This window comes from Elaeis guineensis, chromosome 3, assembly GCF_000442705.2.
Source record: "Elaeis guineensis isolate ETL-2024a chromosome 3, EG11, whole genome shotgun sequence".
Taxonomy (NCBI): domain Eukaryota; kingdom Viridiplantae; phylum Streptophyta; class Magnoliopsida; order Arecales; family Arecaceae; genus Elaeis; species Elaeis guineensis.
In genome coordinates this window covers 38678074-38700824 of record NC_025995.2, presented here as the reverse complement: position 1 = coordinate 38700824, position 22751 = coordinate 38678074, and positions in this window count along the sequence as shown.

Genomic DNA, 22751 nt, shown 5'->3' with positions numbered 1-22751 from the left:
ATCTATTATTTTCACTATATAAAATTTTAAAATTGCATGTACTGTACTACTGAAAATTTTCTTCAATGGGAGGCATCCAAACTCTTTGGACCTTATCTTGATTAATCAAATCCTTATGGAATAAGGACTCCATAAGGAGTCCAAGCGCTTTTGGGATTTGATTGTATCAACTTTTAACAAATCAAATATTTGATTAATCAAACCTTTAATTAATCAAAGCTCTCAAGGGATTAGTTAGGATTTTATATATGCTAGCATGCTTATGGCCCTTACTAGGATTTCATATAAATCTAATTAGGTCCTCTAAGGTCCAATCATAAGTTCTTAATCAATATTTTTTTATGTATAATCCATTGAGTTCTACATCTCGTCAGCAGTAGGCCCAGACTCATATGCATCCAATTTAATAAGAATTCTTAATTAATTATATCCAAAACATGTTAAGCTCATATGTTATAATTAATTAGAACTCTTCTAAATTAATTGCTGAATTAAACTCTTTAATTCATAAGAACCTACAAGTCCAGATTGACATCTAGCAACGTATCATAACTACCTAAAAGAAATGAAATTTTAGTGGAATACCAAAACACTCTTCCGTAGTGAGCTACCGTGCGATTCAATCTTCAATTACACAACATTCCAAATAAACCATGGATATAGAATCATATCAAGCTCAAATATCTATCTATATATATCTCGATCTGATGATAATGACTCAGTTGATAAAATATTAGAAACTCTTTTTAATTTTCATCCTACTTTGGTCAGAGCTTCCTAAGTTACATTCTATGAGACCACATAGGATGTTCTATTCTTTTATAAGGAGTGATCGATTTTTTGTTCATCACTCACAACATCAATGTCTCAAAGAGTCATCCTAAGATATGAACCAAAATTTAGATCCACATGCATAAGATACCATGATGATCTCAGGTCTAAGAATCACTTACACCACTCTTATTAGAGAACCATTTTTTGATATACTAGTAAGGCTCCATCAGATGTTCTTTTGGTGGATCAGTTTAGTGAACTCATTCTTCAATGAGCACACACATCCTCATATTAGTATCCCCACACAAGTGATTGTGAGATCAATTATCCTTTTCATAGAGCATACATAGGATGTGTTAGTCTTACTGGTATCATTGATCCCTGACTCAATGACCCTACGATTGAGAAAATCTTAGATCTGGACTATCAAGTTTTAGGTCTTATTGATATAATCTCATCGTGGCCCTAAAACTATTATACTAATCTATGAGGTTCATCATAATCTTAGTTAAATCGTAAATGAGATAATAAGATACAGCATATGACGAAATACAATACTTCATATTATTAATATTTAATCAATATCATATACATGAGTAGAAAGATAAAAATAGAAAACTTCCATCACATTATCCATGTGATTAGCCTGCAGGGTATTATTTTTTCAATCTCCCACTTACACTAAAGCTAATCGTCACTGTACCTAATGCCCATGCTATCAAAGTGATGATCAAACTGCTGCTGTGATAAGATCTTAATGAACGAATCCGCTATATTGTTCTCAGTGTCAACCCACTTTATGATCACATTACGAATAAGGTGGAGCCATCTTTGGATGTTCTTAGATTACTAATAAGACCTTCATTCTTTTGCTTGAGCAACAACCCCAATGTTAACACAATAAAGTTGCACAAGGTGTATAATCTCTGGAACCACATCCAACTCCGTGTTGAACTTTTTATTCAAATAGCTTCCTTAGCAGCTTTACTTGCAAGAATGTATGCTACCTTTATAACTGAGTCAGCTACAATCTGTTGTTTGGAACTCCTCCAATTTACTACTCCATCATATGGAGTAAAATATCTCTAGTGTTCCTAAGTATTGGAGAATATTTTTCATAGCTTGCCAATAATTCTCTCCTACATCTACCTGAAATTCAATTGTTATGTCCAAAATATAAGCAACATCAGACTTGGTACATAGTATAGCATATATAATTGATCTCATAACCGAAGCATAAGAGATTATGCTCATCTCTCTCTCTCTTTAGGTGTCTTGGAAGATATCTTCTTAGAGAGATATATGCCATGACTTATGGGTAAGTAAACTCTTTTACATCCATTCATGTTGAACTCTTTCAATATAAGATCTATGTACCTAGATTGGGAATAAGCCTAGCATCCTCTTAGATCTATCTCTATAGACTTCATCTAAGTATTTCATGAAAAATATTTGTGATAGTCAAGTCTTGACTGACCGCAATATTGGGATATCATTCTCAATTAGTAATATGTCATCCACATACAAACTAAGAAGATAATGACACTTTCACTTATCTCTTATACACATTTGGTTCATCTACGTGTTTGATAAAGCCAAACAATTTGACTATCTCATTAAAATGGATGTTCCAACTCCTCGATGCTTGTTTTGATCCATAAATAGATCTCTTTAGCTTGTATACTTGATTTGCCCTCCTTTTAGAGATAAATTCCTCTAGCAGAGTTGTAGCTATAGTAAGCAAAATTTGAATGAATTTAAGTCCATTTGCAGCCTATTGGGGTTAAACCCTCAAACACATCAACTAAAGTCCATACTTAATCGGTATACATGGAGTCCATCTTGAATTTTATGGCTTCAAACTATCTGTCAGAATCACTATTCATAACTACTTTCGAATATATCATGGTATCATCATTCTCAATGATGTATGGCTTGTTGTCATTCTCAATGACAAACCTATATCGACTGATATATTACACACTCTTTTTGACCTTTGAAAAGGAGGTATATATTATGATTGTACCTTATCAATGGGCACTTCTGGTTGAAGTTCAACTTGTAGACTATCCATAGATTGTTGTGGGATAGTTTGTAGGTCTTGAACCTCTTCAAATTCAACTATCCTCCCACTATCCCTTTTTTAATAAACTCTTTTCTCAAAAAAATGACATGCCTACTGATAAACACCTTTGTTCAGTAGGATGCTAGAAGTAGTATCTTATACTCTCCTTGAGAATAACTTACAAATCTGTACTTATATGATCTAGCACTGAGCTTATGTCCTTCAACTCTTTTGACATAAGTAGGGCAGCCCCATATCATCATATGTTTGAGGCTCAGCCTCTTTTCTTTTCATATCTTATATGGAGAGCTAGAAATAGATTCAATTGGTACTTCGACTATAATATATATAAAAATTTCTAGGGCATATCTCTATAACAAGATCGAAAGATCTGTGAAGTATATCATAGATCACACCAAATCTAATAAAGTGTGATCTCCCCTTTTTGAAATACCATGCAATTATGATGTATAAGGAGGAATCCATTCAGAGAGATTCCTAAGCTTGAGTTGTTATCAACTCACAAATATCCATATGTCTGAGGTCTATTAATTCACTCATCCTTTCTCCATATTCAGTAAATAGAGTTTTAGGATCTTTTTCATGAGGCATGATTCACAAGTTTCATATGATTCAAAATCATATGGTTCAAAAATTTTTTTTTTGTATAACCTATTTATTTTTAGCTCACTAATATAACCAGATCAGCAATGCCAAAGATATATGACATTCACATCTTCTCTCTTTCTTTTTCTTGCTTTCATCAACATAAAAAATATTATCATTAAGCAATTGGAACAAGATACCATTATCAACATATCCATAAAATTCATTAGAATGATAAGTAGAGCAACCTTTGGCCTATCATATTATTTCATAACCATGTTTAAATAACAATGGTAAAAAAATAATATTTTCAATGATTTTAGGCATATAATAATAATCTACTAATTTCAAAACTTTATCCGAAGGCATCTTTAACATATAGGTTCCTACAACCTTGTCCTGAATGGAGACTCCACCAGTGCCAATTAGCTCCAAGTCATCTTTCTTCAACTTCTTTACTTTCTACAGTCCTTGTAATGATTTGCATAAGTAAGAACCACATTCAGTATCTAATACTGAAGAATCTGAATCTGAAATACTCAATGATAAATTGGTTTACATCATATATAAACTTTTGGCGAATGCAACTCTTGCATCCTTTTGCTACTTTATATTTGGAAGACAACTCTTGCAATTTCTTTTTAAATACCCAACTTTACCATAATGGAAAGAGGTACATTTGGAAGAGACATTCTTTACCTTCTTTCTCTTAAAGATGCTAACTTTAGAGAGTGATTGCAGGATCATATCCTAGCTCAACTCATCATCCATAACAAAATCCAACTGACCTAATTGAGTGATCAAATTGATGATGTTGAGCACATGGGTTTGTATGGATGTGCTCTCACCTAGCATGAAACAACTACTTGGATATCTCATATCTAGCAGTCCTACTCCACTCACCATATAACTCTCTCGATTGAGAAGGATGGACTGAGGATCCATGCTTTCATGTTGCCTCTGCAACTCAATTCTCAAAGAGACTAATTGATACACTTGACAGTCATACTATTATCTTGTCACATTTTATATACGGCTCTTTTCCTCCTCTGTAGCATCATTCTCAATTTGATTGGGATCAAGAGCATCAAGGATATAGGAGACTTTCTCCTAGATGAGAATTATTCTCAAATTTCTTAACTAGTCCACATACTTTAGTCTGATCAGCTTGTTGGCATCAAGTATGCGATGTAGTGAAAATGAAGATGCCATAATGCATATAAATTTATAGTAATAAGAACAATGCATAAGCGGACTACTCATGATGACATACATGATTAGATAAGATCTTTTGTCTAACCATATCTCTTACTTATTTAGCAAATCTTATAGCCCTCTAGTATGAAAAATGAAAAACCTTGTCATCAAATTTCTTGATGGGGTTGAGATCTCAATTCTTCATAAAAGTCTTATGGATAGCACAACAAATATTTATGAGTTCAAGGATAGGTAACTCTTACCAATTGCATCTCATGTAATTTTCAATATATCTTTTGCCTCTAAAACACTAATAGCCTTGTGGATAGTATAACAAACTACAATATTTTAGTTAAGTCATACCCTTTATTTTTATATAGTTATACCTGAACAATGCCATCCTTGTATATAGCATAACAAGGTAGCACCATCCAAATATGCCATAAGCATCATTATGCACTAAGTTAATATTATATCAATCTCCATAGCAAGTCTTGTGAATAGCACAACAAACTCACTATAGATTTTGATATATTTTATTGGCTTAGCATGAAGAAAAGTATGGGTAGTGTTCTTAACATTTTGCTACTATAATTTAATATAATTTTATAAGAGACTTAAGTTTTTCTGATGTCATACACATCGATAACATGTATATTTCCATCATAGTTATAATATATATCTAACTACTAGTATAAAAAGTATATAATAAAATTAGATAGTTATGGACTTCTCTAATGTAATCCACTCGAGCTATTTGAATGGATTACAAGTCTCATCCTAGGTGTATCATAGATTATGCCATTTCATGGTCGATCTTCATGTCCCTTTGCTCTTAATCTACCTAGTAGTCCGATCTTCATCTTTATGAATTCTTTGATAAATACTCTATTTTTTTTATTTACAAATATAATGAAATATTTTTTATTTATTTATAAATAAATTTTTTTATCTTTATTTTTACATCAACATGTAAAAATCTCAATCAGTAGTTGAAAAAATATATAGGAAGAAAAAAGAAAGGTACAGTCAGAAATATAAATGCACCAAGGGCACCCAGCTTCTATTTTAACAAATAAAATTACAACCATTGCAGATACATCCATATATAAAACCATCATAGATACATTCACATATACATCCATCACATGGGTGCTTTTAGTCCACAACCATTCACCATACAATTTATAATAATTATATAAAGTATGAAATTAAACTACTGCTATTATTCTAATTATGATATCATTCATGCATATGTCATTGGGAACTTGCGATGTTTATCCTCATGGGTGCAAAATCCTTCTAGATTTTACTTATGTCTTTGGTCCAACTCTTGGGCCAGTAATCATTAGATCTTGATTCAGGTTCAACTCTTGATCCAATGTCAATTATGAGTTAACTAGTGATATAATTATGAATCAATCGTATGTCATCTTGTGACTCAAGTTGACCAACTCTTAAACAAATCCTAATCTAATTAGATTTTTGTAAAGATTTAGTCAACTATGACTCAAGTCCTAATCCAATTAGATTTATGACAATTTGGTCAACTTTTAATTCGATAAGAATCCTAATCTAATTAGGACTATGAATCTGAGTTTATCTACAATCATAATCCTAATCTTATTAGGATAATGAATTGTAGTCAATATCAAACTCATCTAAAACCCTAGAATTCTATTTGAAGCACCTTTCTTACATGATTCAAATTTTAGCCACACATCATGAGACCATGAATCATGGTGGGACACCCCACCATGCTTCTGCTATGCCTATGGTTGCCGGCCAAGGCTTCCTTGGTACATGGACATACGCATCACATGCAGTGATTCTATGATGAATTCAAATGGCAAGATGCTGTCCAAACTTATCATACAAGTCCTGAAGCCATGGAATCTCATCCCAAAATTTGATCATGGATAAAATAATTTTTTAATTAAGATTGGTGCAACAAATCAGTAATACAACATCTTGCAAAAATTTAGATCATGACATATTATAAATTAAATCTAATCTATATCACAATAATAACATCATGTTTGATTGAATCAATCAAGGATGGCTCTGATGCCACTGTTGGGATTCAAATACATAGTGAAAATTAGATTTTAAAATTTTTATTATGTATTAATTATGGATTACAAAAGATCTAAAGCTCAATTCCAAAATCACATTGATGATTATAATCAAACATAAATAAAAAAGGAATCAAATGAGAGAATGGGGAATATGAATACCTTTAGATTTCTTGATTGACATCCACAAGGCACCCAAGTTTACGCCCTCCAATGATGATCTACACAAGAATGAATGAAGGACTCTCCCTCAACCTTTTCTTGATTCTCTTCTCTAAGAAAATCAGCATATCTCAATCTCTTGCTTTCTTCTCTTTGCCAAAAATCTTTCTTGACTTCTTTCATCTCTTTGCCAAGAACCTTTCTTGGCGTCTTTTCTCCCTTAGCCAAGAACTTTTCTTAGCATGAGAAAGACTCGTGTGCACACCCAAAAAAGGATGAGGCGTGAAGTCTCTTCTTGAATGCAAGGATTTCTTGGAGCGTGAGTTGAAGCTTCTTGAAAAGTGTGAGATCTCCATGTTAGTCCCCATATGGGGTTGAGAAATATTAGGTGTCAAAAGCCCTGGGCATCTAACCCTTGGACATGTGAGTTTTTCTCCACGTTCAAGCCTTTTAGTTTAGAAATACCTTCACGTGATCTCAAAATGGGCATTGGGATTTCTTAATGCTAGATATGGGACATTCAAACCCTTTAGCATGAAACCTTCCTTCACGTGAAACTCCTCTTTTATAGGGATGAGATGGGAGGCATCCAAACACTTTAGACCTTATCTTGATTAATCAAATCCTTATGGAATAAGTAGTCTGAGTGCTTTGGGGATTTGATTGTGTCAACTTTTGCCAAATCAAACATTTGATTAATCAACCCTTTGATTAATCAAAGTTCTTGAGGGATTAGTTAGAGTTTACATGTGCTAGCATGCTTATGGCCCCTACTAGGATTTCATACAAATCCAATTAGGTCCTCCAAGGCCTAATCATAAGTTTTTAACTAATTTTCTTTTGTGTGTGACACATTAGATTCCACATCTAGCTAGCAGTGGGCCTAGACTCTTGTACATCTAATTTAATTAGAACTCTTTTTAACTAATTAGGCCCAAAATATGTTAAGCCCATGTGTTATAATTAATTAGAACTCTTCTAAATTAATTACTAAATTAAATTTTTTAATTCATAAAAATCTATAAGTCAAGATTGACATCTAGCAATGTATCATGACTATCCAGAAGATGTGAAATTTCGATGAAATACTAAAATATTCTTTCATGATGAGTTACTACATAATTTAATCCTTCGATTATACAACATCTCAGATAAGCCATAGGCATGGAATCATGTCAAGTCTATTTATCTATCCATATGTATCTCAATCTGATGACAATGACTCGATTGATGAAATATTAGAAACTCTTTCTAATTTTCATCTTGCTTTGACCAAAGATTTTTCAAATCATCATCCTATGAGACCACATAGGATATTCTCTTTTCTTACAAGAAGTGATCGATTCCTTATTGACTACTCACAACCTCCATGCATATTTCACCATACCCAGAATATCCTCTATATATTTCAAAGAGTCATGCTAGGATATGAACCAAAATAAAGATTCACATGCATAAGATACCATGGTGATCTCAGGCCTAAGGATTATTTGCACCACTCCCACTAGAGAACCATCTTTTGATATGCTAGTAAATCTTCATAAAATGTTCTCCCTACGGATTAGTTCAGTGAACTCATTCTCTAATGAGCATGCATATCCTTATATTAGTGTCTCCACACAAATAATTGTAAGATCAATCATCCTCTCTATCGAGCATACATAGGATGTACCAGTCTTACTGATATCATTGATCTCCAACTCAATAACCCTACGATTGAAAATATTTTAGATCAAGACTATCAAGGTTTTAAGTCTCACTTGCATGATCTTATCATAGTCCTAAAATCATTATCCTAATCTATGGAGTTCGTTATAATTTTAAGTAAGTCATAAATGAGATAATAAGATAGAGCATATGACGAACCACAATGCCTGATATTATTAATATTTAATCAATATCATATATATGAGTAGGAAGATAAAAATAGAAAAGTCCTATTGTATCATCAATGTGATTGGCTTGCACGGCACTATTCTTTCAAAAAGGAGGAAAAAAAAACTAAATTAGCGGAAGCAAATAAACAAAAGGAAAAGAAAATGAAAGAAAAGAAAACAAAATTGACCATATTCTTGTGTTTGTTTTTAATTATAAAAATTGGAGAGGAATTTGCTAAGAAAGTGATTAAGATATGTTTAAATTAGCATTAGAAAAAATTTTGAGAAAGTGATGAAGATATGTTTAAATTGGTATTATCTACTTGCCTGCTTGACATTTTTTCTAAACTCTTGCCTTCTTGAGAAAAAAAAACTTTAGGTTTGCTGGATAAAATTTTGGTCTTATATTCTCTTTGACTTTCTTTTCTTGAATTGGTATTTAGTACAAAACAAGGTAAGAAAGAATTTATCTCTATCAAACATTTTTCCCCACTTTCTCAAGCAACCAAGCAAAAGTTTCTTGTTTTAATAACCAAACACTTACTAAAAACTATCAACTTTTGAAGTTTGATATAACTTCAGATTAAGAAATAGCATAGGATCATGGTTTTGAAATCTAAGATGTCTGAAAACAGCCTTAACTACCTATTCTTCTTCTGCATTCAAGGGACTTTTAAGAATCATGTTATAGAATTGAACATTTTTCCCTAATGTGATAGTGATTTACTTTTTAGTTTGAATAGAATTTCATTTGCACAAAATATTGGAGTATATCTTTGCCAATTAGGAAGCTTGAATTTATGCTTAATTTTTGCTTAATATGTTTAGGCAATGATTTGATGAATCACATCATTTGTTAATTAATAGATGTATCGGAAATACAAATACAAATCCTGTGTACTTAGCATGGCCTAATAAACAAAACTTCCCTTTGGATCAAAGGTCTAGACTTATAGAGCAACATGTTGAGTATCCTCTTTCATTTACGCCTCCAACCTTCCAACGTAAATGTAGAATCTGCTCCACTGTGTTATTACTAAAATCTGGGGCCAAAAGATAGCAAATACTCTCCTTTATAATTACTTTAGGTACATACGTACTAATAACAAAATCGTTTAAGGATGGACCTTGATAATTGTTCATTAGCAGACTCTATAGGTGAATAGTATCAATTATGCTTCCAACTTTAGTAAACTCTGTAGGTGAATAGAATCAATTAGCAAACTCATTTAGTTTGATGATTCATTCACTAATGAAATCCTGCACTACCATTCAACTCTTAGCAACCTCGTTTTTCTTCCATAACACTGTATTCATATCTAGTTCACATTGTATCTGATACATAACTAGAATTCATTATCTTCGAGGTGATTGTTCCTTTAAAGAACTCAATATCAGAATTTCCATTCAAGACGATATTATACATGTACAAGTCATTTTGATGCAATTGGCCACAAAGTATAAAAGAAAGAAACAAGCCATCACATGGTAACAGGCCACGACCCATGCTTCCCAAACTATTACTCTAATATCTTAATGTAGTGCTAACCCACTAAACTAGAATCTTGTTGATCAGATATTGCTAGAGGTTATACTGATAGTATTCCATCTTCCATAACATTAGGCAAATTCTTCACAACAGAGACATGAAAACTAGCTTCCTTGAGACAAGATGCATGAAGAAAATGGACTTTAGAGCCTCCTGATAGGCAATTGGTTCAATCCATTGAAGTACCTTCAAAAGCCTATAGAATTTTGGAGCAAGCTTAAGAGTGCCACCATGGTTTGCAGCTATGCCAATCACAAACTAGGATTCCCTTTTCATTCCACCATTGTTTGAGTGAATCTTTATTCTTTTTTTTTTTTTTAGCCCATTACAAATTCTCCTTTAGAGCATGTAATATGCAGTCCTAGTCCTTCAGTTCTCGTGATCCACATCGTACATAATTGAACTTGCGATGGTGCATGTGATCAAGGATGGAGGACTTCGGCCACATACAGTGTCATTTGGTGTGATCTTAGCAAATTCGTGGAATGGGGTGTTATGCCACCATTTTTCCCAACATAACCAACTGGCCCACTGTTCAGGTTGGTCACCTGAAAAGCACCTCAATAAGTTTCCAGACACCACAATTTTTTACTGGGTGTTTGAATCAAAAGCTATTCCCATTTCAAGCTAAATTCCTCATCATTATTCCATTCCGGAAACAATAGTGAAGATAGGATTATAGCTAAAGGCATATTTTAGCAAGCCATTCAATTTGGAATTTGTATACATTGTCAACAAAGTCTGAGCAACAATCAAAGAAGTATGAATTGTACATATTTGGTTAGCCTATGAACATTTTTTTTCCATGAGAATGTAGGTGCCCTTTTACAAAGCCCATATAAAGTTGTGTCGGTATGCAATTTTGGCATTGGAAAAGGTTGGAGCAGGCATGTTCATATTTGCATTCTTTTACTTTTGAATGTATCGCACTCAGTAATATAATTTCTGATGTCATTCTTCATTTTGGAGCAGCAGAAATTTTTGAAAATCCTCTTTTGGGCCTATTTGGATGGTTAAGCTCAAATCCCATGGGATTTGTGGCTTAATCATCAAAAGTATTAGATTATACAATGTTTTCAAGTATCCAGAATCTTTTAAATGGGCTGACTTGAATCCCATAAAGAGAAATAGTAGATCATTTTTTTCTTCCTAATAGGATTCAGGCCAACCCATTCAAAAGGTGAATCTAGATACTTGAAAACATCAGCCTAACCAGCTTATAATCCAATACTTTTGGTGGTTAGGATATGAATCGCATGGGATTTTGGGCTCAAATATTCAAACAGGCCCTTAATCTTATGATAACCCAAGTGACTTGCACGAGCAATGGTATGCATCTCAAAACTTCTTACAAATGTTTGATTTCAGGCTAAGCATAATTCTTCCTTTGTGGTGCGTATTCCCCTTCCCAACGATCAATCAATGATGCAACTCCCAGTTTTGAATACATGACTTCTTAATGTCTTCTAACCAATCAACTTGTACTAGAGAGATTGCCAAATTGACTGCATATACTGATTTTCTGGACAAGATGACTACATATTCTGAAGGCATCATTTGCTTCATTCATAGCCCCTCACTTGTTGACCATCTCATACTCATAGCCTATTAACTTGGACAATCACCTCCTGTTAGGATTTGACGCCTCGAGATTCAGCTCACATTGAGCCTACAGCGAGGTTCGCAATGAAAAACAGAATCCAACGAGACCAAGATCACCCAAAATGAAGCTCAGACGGAGAAGAACGAGCTTTTGAAGTTGGCACAAGATCCGAGGCAGCAGAGGACCACCGGCGGACTGGCGGAGCGGCGGTGGCGCACGGCCCAGGCGGGGCCAACGCGTGGGATGCGCGACCCAGATGCACGGCCTAGGCCCGTGCATGCGGACCGGCCTAGGCCCAGGCGTTGTGCCTGGGCCTGGCTTGTGGACTGCGTGGGTGTTTTCCATGCGTTTCTCATGGTCCACAACACTATTCCATGGACCGATCGTGATCGGACGGCCCAAGGAGTTCTCGGTGATGATCCAACGGTTTGAGGCCTTAATTGGGTTTGATTAGGACTCTTATGTTGTGAAATGTGTCCCAAAAAGCCAATCGTCAAGCTGTTGACGGTTGAGCAACCAAGTATTGTAATTGATTTGTTAATAAATAAAATATATTTGGCATCTTCATCATAAGCTTTCATCTTTTAATGAACTCCGTTGTTATGATGAAGTCCTTAGGACTATTTAGGTTCGATAAAGAGAGGATTTATCGATTAGTCCTTAAAACTGTTCACGACCAAATGATAGGCTGTTAATAAGGACGACAGCTTCTATCGAGCATAGGTCGCTGTAGGCCATATGGATTGGTTGTCCTCTTAACCAAGGAGTGTGGAGACACTGGTATGGCATACAGGTGAGATGTAAGGGTACATCGTCATTGAACGTGACCAACTCCAGAGTATTCTACTGTCGAGAATATCTCTGATGGGATATAGGTATAAGTGTCCCTTAGACCTGAGATCGCCTCAGTGACTTGCAAGCAACTCACTGTGCTTTGGTACTGGACTAACTGAATTTTTAATTCAGGGACGGAAGGCTTCTGGGCACAGTCAAGTACTTGCAAAGTCAGAGTGTGATCGAGATGGGATTGACCACTCCAAGAGTTGGAGAAGAATGAGTCGCTGTATTTCAATTTAGCAAAACCTTGGCCAGGGTAATCCATCAGATGGATTTGATATTTTGAAATACAATGTGGACAACCTGATCAGAGTTGACAGTTAAGCTCTGGGGTATCCTATGATCATTTTGGTCAAGGGGATGAATTATATGAAAACTATATCCGCATGGGTTCTAAGGATGTTGTTCTACACATTCGACCTATCCGGTCGTCGGGTACCATTGCTAGATGGTCACTTCGATTGGTATAAAAATTTATTCCTATGCTACCGGCTTAGGTTCGGACCTATGAGGTCACACACATTAGAGTTCATGATCCGATCAGATGGTTGATCAACGATTAAGAATCGTTCTAGGGTTAAATGATCAATACGATTGACATTTAACCCAGTGCAAGTGTTGCAAGAGGATCGATTAGCAATTCGATTGCTAATTGGCTTAATTTGATTAAGCTAATGGGCTAAAATTAAGTCTAATTAAATATGATTTAATTAGATTTATTTTGGGCTTGATTGGATCAAGTCCAATTGGTTTATTGGATAAGCCAAGTGCAAGGAAAAACTAGTCCTAGTTCAACTAGGACTTGGGTCAATCTAATTTCTAATTTGATTAGAAAATTAAATCAGATTTAAATCTAATTTAATCTGATTAAATTAGGTTTTTAATTGGGTTAAAACCTATTTTAATTGGGTTGATCTAATTTTGATTTGATTTGGTTTGGAAAACCAAATTAAAACAAGTCATAAGACAGAATCCTAGTAAGACTAGGATTCCACCTTGCCCCACATAAGCCTTCTCCACGCCCTCTCTCTTATTCAATGCCAATCTCCACTTATTTTGTGCGACAAAAGCCCTCTCTCAGATCTCTCCCACGTTCACAAAAAGGTCTCCTCTCTTCTTTCTTACATGGAAGGTGGTTTGGATCAAATCTAAAAGGATTAAGTTTGGATTTCGAATTCTATGAGATAGAGTTTTAGAAATCCAAAACTCTTTCAATTTTGCACCGAATTTATCCAAATTTTTTTTGAAATTTTTGTGGCTACATTGTGCACCCTTTTCTGTTGATCCATACATGAAAATATGAAGGAGGTGCTCAAGAGTTGGGCGTCCCTTAACTTACCATGTTTGGATAAGCCTTGACTAGGTGTTTGACCAGACAAGGACTCTATCATATCTCTCTGTATAAGATGAGTTTCTTCATGAAATTTTAGAAAAAATTAGAGATTTGAGAGACCTTTGTGTTATCCAAAAATCAAAGAGAAATACCTTTGGGTCGTAGAGATATAAAAGACTCAAGTTTGGGTGTCTAGAGAGAAAAACGTGAAGAAGAAGAGGGTCTTCTTCTTGGGTTTTTGTTTTCACATCTTTCCTCCCTCCATCTTGAGTTTCCTGAGAGTGTCTCAGATCTGAAACTCCTCCTTCTACTTTCCATCTTTGGAAGAGTTCAAATCAAGAAGAAGGAGGCACCTGATCAACCATCAAAGAAGGATCAGCGCAGTACTAGCATACTGTGCTGATTTCCTGAAGCAAGACTTCTGATCGAGATTCGTGGGCTCGTGTGGACGACTCCTAGAGGCCGGATGCGTGTGCGGCTTGCAACATCATCCTCAAGCCCAGATCAGCAAGGTTAGAACGTCTAACTTGCAAGGTAATAGATCTGATCTATTGTTTAATACATACATTAGATGTAGTATAGAAACATGTTGATATGATCAACATGTAGTTCATGCTATATTTATATATTTTAATTTCTGATTTAATACCATATAATAATCATGTAATAGGATCTTAGATCTAGAGATTTTTTGATCTTAGAAAATAAATTTTGATTTATTTTAGTCTTCCGCTGTATGATCTTGAAAAAGTTTCAAGATCTAACCCTCTTTTTCAAGATCTAACCCTGAAACCCTAGATCTGGTTCCTACAATTGATATCAAAGCCTAGGTTCTTTATTACATGATTATTTATACATGCTTAGATTATTTTTAGATTAGATCTAATTTATAATCTGATTATTAAATCTGAAATTAAAATTTTAGATCAATCACAAACTGCAAGGTTGTCCTGCTGTAAGGTTTACCCCTTACAGTGCAAAGGTTGTCCTAGTTTGTGTAGATCTATCTTTAATCATAAATTTATTAGATATGATCTAGATTAAAAGTTATAATTTATTAGATTTAAAAGATATTTAAATCTGAAATAAAATCTCTTTGTTAATAATTTTTGTGCAAAGAAATTGTTTAAAGTTAAAATTGTTTCAATTACATGAACCTGTTTAGATTAGATCTAAAGTAGTTTCATGTTTATTTCACTTGCATCTTGATTATGAATCAAACATGCAATATGGTTGGTAGAATCATATTGTAAAATTATTTTACAAATATGAAAATTATTTTTTGAAAAGTCGAACCCAACCCTCAGCCCAAAACTTAATTAAGAATTAAGAAGTTGTTTGATTAGGTTCTAGGATTGTGAATTGAAGAACCTAAGACACAAATCATAACACATTGGGTTAATGGGTTAGTGGGAATTAGGTCCATTAATTGGGTTAGACCTATGGTTAGATTAAAGATGGACTTAATTAGAGAATTGACTAAATCTAATCAATTGTTGTCTTAGATTAGGTCAAGGATTCTCTAGATCAATTACAATAGTTGTAGTTGGTCAAGTCCATGTCTTTAACGAGAACCAAATGGACTTGATTCTTGGCTAAGCGGTCTAGCACGAACTGTTAGGTTGATCTAATCGAAACTAATTAAACCAGTTGGTGTCTAAGGTAAACCAGACCGATGGTTTTTAATTGGGAGCCCGCTTACCTGGCCATTTCTGATGGTGTCTAAGGCAAGCTTTGGCAGACCCTCCCACTGATCGAACTTACCTGGCCTCTTGGTGAAATTATATTTTGATCGGATCACTTGACTATTCGAGCTGACCCATGTCAGCTAGGTAAATCAGTGTGACTGATTTAGGTGCTCCTAGACCAGCCCTGGTCTCCCTTAAGCTGACTTGATAAAGCCAGTGGGAAGATCATGATAAGCTGGTTCATCTGACTTCATCCTCTATATTATTTAAATCCTCTAAAATTATTAGGTCCTTAAAATGATAAAGTTATGGAGATAACTGAGTCATAGCCTCCCATTAAGGTGTTTGATAATGAGTCCATTAACTCAATAATCATTGCAGACCCAAAGGCTTGGTGCTTGTTGACTAATGGAATTATCACTCATCATATGATGATTTGGAAGTGTCTCTCTAATGGTGGTTAGGTGAGCCAACCAAAGTTGGGCTTAATCATTCGTTGGTTAGATACACCAAGTATGATCATGTTAATGGTTGGACCTAACCGGATCCTTACAGTGGAGGCCAAAGCCTACTGATTAGGTTTCTGGGGCAAAATTAAAATTACTAAAAATTATTTAGAGAAACAATTGGTTATAAATCTACCCTTAGATGTACATGGGTTGACCAACCAAAGTTGGACTTGTGTGCAGTCTAAGTGGATTCTAGTACCCGCTAAGAAATTAGGATAATTCCTCGAGTTGGAGGTAGAGGCTACCAATTCGAATAAAATAGTGGAAGAAACCTTTTGATTAAAGTCCAAATCTTTAGGTTTAATGAATCAATTACTAATTATGTTATGATTCTCCTTTATGCAAATATGGCCACTCCCTATCGCTCCGATCATTGTTGGACAATGATAAGTTGGTGGGACCCAACTTCAGTAGCTGGTATCGAAAGTTGAAGATAGTCCTGGAGCATGAACGGATCCTATATGTGATAATGGATCTTGCACCTGAGGAGCCAGCTGTTAATGCATGTGGAACAGTCAGAGACACTTACCAGAAGTGGCTCAGTGACCGGACCACGGTGTGCTGTATCATGCTGGCTACCATGAGCGACGAGTTCAGTCACAGATTCGAGATGGCTCAGCCAAAGGACATGCTTCAAGTGTTGGAGGATGCCTTTGGCACACCCGATGACGTAGAGAGGCACAAGACTAGTTGTGCTATCTTCAATACCAAAATGCGGGATGGTGCCTCTGTCACTGATCATGTATTGTACATGATCGAGCTGATGGAACGATTGAGCAAGCTCGGCTTTCCCTTGCATGAGCAGCTTGGGAAAGATACAATACTGAACTCGCTGCCCAAGTCTTATCTCCCATTCCTCACTCATTATAGAATGACAAAGCCTGAAGTAAACTACCACGGATTACTGGGGTTGCTTCAGAACTTTGAGAAGGATCACCAACTCCTTAAGGAGTCGGTGAACTCAGTGGGAGGTTCGTCTTCTAGTTCTCGATCCTTTGAGAAAGGAAAGAAGAACAAGAAGAAGAAAGTGAAGAAGGTGTAAGTTCAGGCTGGGACATCAGTGCAGAACCAGACCAAAAAGATCAAGCCTGATAAGAGTCTATTCTACTGGCAAGCACCCTAGATTAGATAGTGTGTCAGATATCTACTTATGGCATTGGAGGCTAGGTCATATAAACAAGAACAGAATAAACAGGTTGACTCAAGAGGGAATCCTCAAAGTCAGTGATTGTGAATCACTTCCAACCTGTGAGTTCTATCTTCTTGGTAAAATGATCAAGTCACCTTTTACTGAAAAAGGTGAGAGAGCTACTGAGCTCTTGGGCCTAGTACATACTGATGTATGCGGGCCCATGAGCACCAGTGCTAGAGGTGGATATTTCTACTTCATAACTTTCACGAATGACCTATCCCAATATAGATATGTCTATCTGATGAAACATAAGTCAGATTCATTTGAAATGTTCAAACAATTCCAAAGTGAAGTAGAAAAACAAACTGGGAAGAGTATTAAAACTCTTCGATCTGATCGAGGAGGAGAATACCTTTCTAGTGAGTTTCTCACATATCTAGGAGAGAATGGGATTCTCTCCCAATGGACTCCTCCAGGAACACCACAGCATAATGGTGTGTTTGAAAGGAAGAATCGGACTTTGTTAGACATGGTCCGATCCATGATGGGTTTTTGCTAGCTTGCTGATATCCTTCTGGGGATATGCACTCGAATCGGCCTGTTATCTGTTAAATAGGATTCCAAGTAAGTCTGTAATTAAGACTCCATATGAGATATGGACAGGGCGTAAGCCAGTACTTTCACACCTTAGGGTCTGGGGATGCCCGGCCTATGTCAAACGATTAGTCACAGACAAACTTGGACCTAGGTCTGACAAATACTCATTCATAGGGTACCCCAAAGAGACAAAAGGATATTTTTTCTATCATGCTGATGAACAAAAGGTGTTCGTCAGCCTTAAGGCAATCTTTTTAGAAAAGGAGTTCCTTGGTGAAGGAACCGTTGCCTCTAAGGTTGAACTTGATGAAGTTCAACAGGTAGAAGGACCGACACCAATAGCTGAACCTGAGTCAGATATGATTAGATCACATCCGGAGCCTAATATACCTGCACCATTAAGGCGATCCGGTAGAGTACCGCGTCAGCCGGACAGATACTACGGTTTCTTGATCCGAGACGGTGATCCCATCGAACTTGATGAGAATAATGAGGATCCGATCACCATATGGATGCAATGCAGAGACCTGATTTCGAGAAATGGCTTGAAGCCATGAAATCCAAAATGGAGTCCATGAAGGTCAACGATGTATGGACATTAGTTGACCCACCTGAAGGGGTTAAACCCATTGGGTGTAAATGGGTCTTCAAAAGGAAGAGGGGCGCAGACGGAAAGGTGGAGACCTATAAAGCCCGTCTGGTCGCCAAGGGATATCGTTAACATTATGGTATTGACTATGATGAGATATTTTCTCCTGTGGCAATGCTCAAATCCATTCGGATAATGCTTGCAATAGCTGCCCATCTGGATTATGAGATCTGGCAGATGGATGTAAAGACAGCTTTCCTGAATGGAGAGCTGACTGAAGAGGTGTATATGATACAACCTGAGGGGTTTACATCCACAGATGAGTCCAAGGTGTGCAAGCTTCAGAGATCCATTTATGGATTGAAGCAAGCTTCTCGGAGTTGGAACATGCATTTTGATAAGATGATCAAAACGTATGGCTTCATTGAGAATGAAGAAGAGCCCTGCATCTATAAATGGGCAAATGGTCCAGTTGTGGTATTCCTTGTCTTGTACGTGGATGACATTCTCTTAATCGGGAATGACATCCCCGCACTACAGGGAATAAAAGTTTGGTTGTCATCATAGTTCTCCATGAAGGACTTGGGTGAAGCATCCTACATCCTAGGGATGAAGATCTATAGGGATAGATCTAAAAGGATGCTTGGGTTATCCCAGTCCATGTACATAGATACTATGCTAAAGAGGTTCAGCATGGAGAATTTCAAGAAGGGCTATCTACCGATAGACCATGGAATTTCTCTCTCTAAGAAGGATTGTCCGACAACTTCTGAAGAGAGAGAGCGTATGAGTAGAGTCCCATATGCTTCGGCCGTGGGATCTATCATGTACGCCATGACATGTACAAGACCAGATGTGGCATACTCACTAGGAGTAGTGAGTAGATACCAATCTGATCCTGAAGAAAATCATTGGAAAGTGGTTAAAGCCATCCTTAAGTATTTGAGAAATACTAAGGACCAATGGTTGGTTTATAGCGAGTCAGATCTGAAACTTGTGGGGTTCACAGACTCCAGCTTCCAATCTGACCATGATGACAGTAGGAGCGTGTCGGGTTATATCTTTACTCTGAATGGTGGAGCCATCTGCTGGAAGAGTTCTAGGCAGCATACTGTGGCAGACTCTGTTTGTGAAATGGAGTACATCGCAGCATTGGATGCCGCGAAGGAAGCTGTGTGGCTGAAGAAATTCATCAACGAGCTCGAAGTAGCACCTTCCCTCGATGGTCCAGTCCTGCTCTACTATGACAGCACTGGTGCCATAGCTCAGGTGAAGGAACCCAAAGCACATTAGCGGACGAAGCACATCTTGCGCCGCTTCCACCTAATCCGAGAGATCGTGGATCGAGGTGACGTCGACCTTCAGAAGATCGATGGAAAGGAGAACCTAGCCGACCCCTTCACTAAAGCCCTAGCAATAAAGGAGTTCGACAACCACAAGTCGAAGATGGGTATTAGATACTGTGCCGAGTGGCTTTAGGACAAGTGGGAGTTGTTGGAAAATGTGTCCCAAAAAGTCAATCGTCAAGCTGTTGACGGTTGAGCAACCAAGTATTGTAATTGATTTGTTAATAAATAAAATATATTTGGCATCTTCATCATAAGCTTTCATCTTCTAATGAACTCCGTTGTTATGATGAAGTCCTTAGGACTATTTAGGTTCGATAAAGAGAGGATTTATCGATTAGTCTTTAAAACTGTTCACGACCAAATGATAGGCTGTTAATAAGGACGACAGCTTCTATCGAGCATAGGTCGCTGTAGGCCATATGGGTTGGTTGTCCTCTTAACCAAGGAGTGTGGAGACACTGGTATGGCATACAGGTGAGATGTAAGGGTACATCGTCATTGAACGTGACCAACTCCAGAGTATTCTACTGTCGAGAATATCTCTGATGGGATATAGGTATAAGTGTCCCTTAGACCTGAGATCGCCTCAGTGACTTGCAAGCAACTCACTGTGCTTTGGTACTGGACTAACTGAATTTCTAATTCAGGGACGGAAGGCTTCTGGGTACAGTCAAGTACTTGCGAAGTTAGAGTGTGATCGAGATGGGATTGACCACTCCAAGAGTTGGAGAAGAATGAGTCGCTGTATTTCAATTTAGCAAAACCTTGGCCAGGATAATCCATCAGATGGATTTGATATTTTGAAATACAATGTGGACAACCTGATCAGAGTTGACAGTTGAGCTCTGGGGTGTCCTATGATCATTTTGGTCAAGGGGATGAATTATATGAAAACTATATCCGCATGGGTTCTAAGGATATTGTTCTACACATTCGACCTATCCGGTCATCGGGTACCATTGCTAGATGGTCACTTCGATTGGTATAAGAATTTATTCCTATGCTACCGGCTTAGGTTCGAACCTATGAGGTCACACACATTAGAGTTCATGATCCGATCAGATGGTTGATCAACGATTAAGAATTGTTCTAGGATTAAATGATCAATACGATTGACATTTAACCCAGTGCAAGTGTTGCAGGAGGATCGATTAGCAATTCGATTGCTAATTGGCTTAATTTGATTAAGCTAATGGGCTGAAATTAAGTCTAATTAAATATAATTTAATTAGATTTATTTTGGGCTTGATTGGATCAAGTCCAATTGGTTTATTGGATAAGCCAAGTGCAAGGAAAAACTAGTCCTAGTTCAACTAGGACTTGGGTCAATCTAATTTCTAATTTGATTAAAAAATTAAATCAGATTTAAATCTAATTTAATTTGATTAAATTAGGTTCTTAATTAGGTTAAAACTTATTTTAATTGGGTTGATCTAATTTTGATTTGATTTGGTTTGGGAAACCAAATTAAAACAAGTCATAAGACAGAATCCTAGTAAGACTAGGATTCCACCTTGCGCCACATAAGCCTTCTCCACGCCCTCTCTCTTATTCAACGCCAATCTCCACTTATTTTGTGTGACAAAAGCCCTCTCTCAGATCTCTCCCACGTTCACAAAAAGGTCTCCTCTCTTCTTTCTTACATGGAAGGTGGTTTGGATCAAATCTAAAAGGAATAAGTTTGGATTTCGAATTCTATGAGATAGAGTTTTAGAAATCTAAAACTCTTTCAATTTTGCACCGAATTTATCCAAATTTTTTTTGGAATTTTTGTGGCTACATTGTGCACCCTTTTCTATTGATCCATACATGAAAATATGAAGGAGGTTCTCAAGAGTTGGGCGTCCCTTAACTTGCCATGTTTGGATAAGCCTTGACTAGGTGTTTGACCAGACAAGGACTCTATCATATCTCTCTGTATAAGACGAGTTTCTTCATGAAAGTTTAGGAGAAATTAGAGATTTGAGAGACCTTTGTGCTATCCAAAAATCAGAGAGAAATACCTTTGGGTCGTGGAGATATAAAAGATGCAAGTTTGGGTGTCTAGAGAGAAAAATGTGAAGAAGAAGAGGATCTTCTTCTTGGGTTTTTGTTTACACATCTTTCCTCCCTCCATCTTGAGTTTCCTGAGAGTGTCTCAGATCTGAAACTCCTTCTTTTACTTTCCATCTTTGGAAGAGTCCAAATCAAGAAGAAGGAGGCACCTGATCAACCATCAAAGAAGGATCAGCGCAGTACTAGCATACTGTACTGATTTCCTGAAGCAGGACTTCTGATCGAGATTCATGGGCTCGTGTGGACGACTCCTAGAGGCCGGATGCGTGTGCGGCTTGCAACATCATCCTCAAGCCCAGATCAGTAAGGTTAGAATGTCTAACTTGCAAGGTAATAGATCTGATCTATTGTTTAATACATACATTAGATGTAGTATGGAAACATGTTGATATGATCAACATGTAGTTCATGCTATATTTATATATTTTAATTTCTGATTTAATGCCATGTAATAATCATGTAATAGGATCTTAGATCTAGGGATTTTCTGATCTTAGAAAATAAATTTTGATTTATTTTAGTCTTTCGCTGTATGATCTTGAAAAAGTTTCAAGATCTAACCCTCTTTTTCAAGATCTAACCCTGAAACCCTAGATCTGGTTCCTTCATCTTAAACCTAATCTAATTGAGTTTTAGCCCTATAAAAGGGCCAGTGAAGAAAGGAGTTGTGGCTCGATTTTTTTGGGGCTCATGTGCGTGCGAGTGTGGTCGCACGAAAACCAGAGAAGATCGGAGCCCATGAAGGAGAGAGAGA